Source organism: Vombatus ursinus, unplaced genomic scaffold, assembly GCF_900497805.2.
Source record: "Vombatus ursinus unplaced genomic scaffold, bare-nosed wombat genome assembly UNPS02005128.1, whole genome shotgun sequence".
Classification (NCBI taxonomy): Eukaryota; Metazoa; Chordata; class Mammalia; order Diprotodontia; family Vombatidae; genus Vombatus; species Vombatus ursinus.
In genome coordinates this window covers 1-4,032 of record NW_020944906.1, presented here as the reverse complement: position 1 = coordinate 4,032, position 4,032 = coordinate 1, and the positions used below count along the sequence as shown (strand labels likewise).

The 4,032-nt window shown below is 39.5% G+C and overlaps 1 non-coding gene across 1 annotated transcript; it reads left to right on the top strand.

The window, feature by feature from the left end:
- Positions 1-1,074: 1,074 nt before the first annotated feature.
- On the top strand, positions 1,075-1,238 carry LOC114029137. The gene has a single exon (XR_003567445.1). It is a non-coding gene; the product is annotated as a U1 spliceosomal RNA (small nuclear RNA).
- The last annotated feature ends 2,794 nt before the right edge of the window (positions 1,239-4,032 follow it).

Below are 4,032 nucleotides of genomic sequence, written 5' to 3'. Positions count from 1 at the left end.
ATGACTAATTCTGGTAGTAGTGACTCTCCAAATCCTGGATCCTTGAATGTGTAGTTTGCAAGTCAGCTATTGCTTATAAAAGGATCCAATCTACTCAAGATTAAACTCTTCTCTAATCGTTCAGAGTGGAAAGCGCTATCATTGAGCCAAGAGGAAAGAACGCTGCTCTCCATTCAGATGAAAATTTCAAGGACGTTCTGCAGTAGGCTGCCTGAAGTCAGGACCAAATGGGTGACGCTGTGCACCTCTTTTTCCAAGCTCTCCCTGAACAGAGCCATTCAGAAAATAGGTGGTAACGTATTCTGGCTGAGAGTCAGCTGGATTCTATTCCTCACCACGTTGCTAAAGAAACCGTGCGAATACTGATGAGCCAGATCGATTGAAAGAAACCTACTGCGTCTGCCTCTACAACCAGAGGCAGGCGATTCATGCCTTCCTCCCTTCACCATTTCATAGGTAAGGTCGAGGTGTAGTATTTTATTCACCTAATGTTTAAGTGAAGAGATTTACTAGCTTCGAGGACATTTGACATTTTACAGGTATAAATCATGAAATACCTGGTGATATCAAAAGCACAATATGAAATCTAAAGAAGTAAACGGTACAGATGTAAACTTCAACCATAAATTGATCACAAAGGAATATGATGATCCTTTGTGTATAAATTGCTCAAGAGACCCAATCGCTTCTCACTCTACTCTTCTCAAGAGCTCCCTACTGCCAAATTCCTGCTCTCTACCTGTGTAGGTGCTCCATCCCATTTCGGCTGATCAGTCAATAGATGTTGGACTCCTGTGGGTCAGGTTTGGCGAGTGACGTCAGTAAGGGCCCGACCGTTATGCAGATGAGGAGACTCGCGTCAGCGTTTTCTCTAAGCAGATAGCACGTCCGGAAAACGTGGATTTGGGGGGTCGGAGGGGCCCAGGCGAGTCGGGAGGGGTTGAAGCGCTTGCAGGTGTTGGCGGTTTGTGCTTGCGGAGCGTGCATTGTTGGGCTGTGGAAGCGCCGCGTGAGTGATCGTGCCTTTAGAGTGTCTGTGCATGGAGGGAGTAGTGGAGCTCGGCGTCGTGGAGCATACTTACCTGGCAGGGGTGATTCCATGATCACGAAGGTGGTTTCCCCAGGGCGAGGCTTATCCATTGCACTCCGGATGGGCTGACCCCTGCGATTTCCCCAAATGCGGGAAACTCGACTGCATAATTTGTGGTAGTGGGGGACTGCGTTCGCGCTCTCCCCTCATCTCGAGTTGTCAAAAAGTAAGTATTTATCCTGTAACTGCGGTTTTCCAAGACTAGCGTTTCTATCAGTGACCCAACAGTTAACTCTTGAGATTGTTGTGTTAATTAAGAGTGTGTAGCTAAGGTTTTGGAGTACAAGAGGTAACTTGCTTGAGCTCTCTCTTAAACCTCAAAGAGCTGTAAAAAATGGCTCTAAACAAATTGTAAAGCAGCCTAACCCACAGAAAAACAGAGTGAAACCATTTTCAGCCCAATACAACCTAGATAGTTGATTGGGAAAGTTTGTCGTGCAGAAAAAGCTTTTGACAAAATACAACACCGATTCCTATTAAAAACAATAGAGAGTGTCGGTGTAAATGGAGTCTTCCTTAAAATAATTAATAGTACCTATCAAAAACCTTCAGCAAGCATAATATGTAATGGGGCAAGCTAGAAGCATTTCCAATAAGATCGGGGGTAAAACAGCGATGTCCATTAACATCACTGTTATTCAATATCGTACTGGAAACGTTAGCTTTAGCAATGGCAATAAGAGAAGAAAAAGAAATTGAAGGTATTAGAATAGGCAAAACAAAAAAAAAAAAACAAAGCTATCACTCTTTGCAGATGACATGATGCTATGCTTAGAGAATCCTAGAGAATCAAGTAAAAAACTACTTGAAGTAATAAACAACTTTAGCAAAGTTTCAGGATATAAAATAAACCCACATAAATCTTCAGCATTTCTATATATTACCAACAAAGCCCAACAGCAAGAGATAGAAAGAGAAATTCCATTTAAACTTACTGTAGACTTTATAAAATATTTAAGAATCTACCTGCCAAAACAAACCCAGGAACTCTATGAACACAATTACAAAACACTTTTCACGAAAATAAAGTCAGATCTAAATAATTGGAAAAACATCAGTTGCTCAGGGGTAGGCCGAGCTATATAATAAAAATGACAATTCTACCTAAGCTAATTTACTTATTCAGTGCCATACCAATCAAACTTCCAAAAAAATTGTTTTATAGAGTTAGGAAAAATAACAACAAGATTCATTTGGAAGAACAAAATGTCCACAATATCAAGGGAACTAATGAAAAGAAATGCAGGGGAAGGTGGCCTAGCCATTCCAGATCTTAAATTGTATTATAAAGCAGCAATCACCAAAACTGCTTGGTACTGGCTAAGAAATAGAGTGGTGGATCAGTGGAATAGGTTAAATATGCAAGACACAGTAGTCAATGACTATCTATTATTTGATATCTATTATTTGATAAACCCAAAGACCCCAGCTTCCGGGATAAGAACTCAGTATTTGACAAAAACAACTGGGAAAACTGGAAAAGAGTATGGCAGAAACAAGGCATAGGCCAAAATCTCACACCATATCCCAAAATAAAGTCAAAATGGGGAAACAAAGGCTGATACTATAAGCAAACTGGGAGAGCAAGGAATAGTTTACCTGTCAGATCTATGGAGAACAGAAGAATTCATGACCAAACAGGAGATAGAGAACATTACAAAAAGCAAAATGGATAATTTTGATTATATTAAATTGAAAAGTTTTTGCACAAACAAAGCCAAAGCAACTAAGACTAGAAGGAAGGTAGAAAATTGGGAAAGAATTTTTACAACCAGTCTCTCTGATAAGGGCCTCATTTCTAAAATGTATAGAGAATTAAGTCAAATTTATAAGAATACAAGTCATTCCCCAATTGATAAATGGTCAAAGGATATGAACAGACAGTTCTCAGATGAAGAAATTAAAGCCATCCATAGTCATATGAAAAAATGCTCTAAATCACTATTGATTAGAGAAATGCAAATCAAAACAACTCTGAGGTACCACATCGCACCTATCAGATTGGCCAACATGATGAAACAGGAAAGTGATAAATGTTGGGGAAGATGTGGGGAAATTGGAACACTAATGCATTGTTGCTGGAGTTGTGAAATGATCCAACCATTTTGGAGAGCGATTTGGAACTATGCCCAAAGGGCTATAAAAATGCATACCCTTTGACCCAGCAACAGCACTTCTAGGGCTATATCCCAAAGAGATCATACAAATGTGAAAAGGACCCACATGTACAAAAATATTCACAGCAGCTCTTTTTGTGGTGGTAAAGAATTGGAAATTGAGAGGATGCCCACCAATTGGGGAATGGCTGAGCAAGTTGTGGTGTATGAATACTATTGCGCTATAAGAAATGATGAACAGGTTGACTTCAGAAAAACCTGGAAAGACTTGAATGGTCTGATGCTGAGTGAAGTGAGCAGAACCAAGAGAATGTTGTACACAGTAACAGCCATCTTGTGTGATGACTAATATTGATAAACTTAACCCTTCCCAGCAATACAAGGATCTAAGACATCTCCAGAGGCCTTGTGATGGAAAATGCTATCCACATCCAAAGAAAGAACTATGGAAGTTGAATTGCTATTTTTTTCTCTTCTGTTGAGTTTTGTTTCCTCTTTCTAATGGTTCCTCCTATTGGTTTTAATTTTTATTTACAACATCTCTAATGTGAAAATATGTTTAATTTGAATGTAAAAAAAAAAAGGAAAAGTCTATTGTGAATTTGGAACTATGCCCAAAAGTCTATAAAAATGTGCATTCCCTTTCACCCCACAATAGCACTTCTAGGGCTATATCCCACAGAGATCATACAAATGGGGAAAGGACCCACATGTACAAAAATACTCATAGCAGCTCTTTTGGTGGTGGCAAAGAATTGGAAATTGAGTTGTCCATCAGTTGGGGAATGGCTGAACAAGTTGTGATGTATGAATGTAATGGAATAC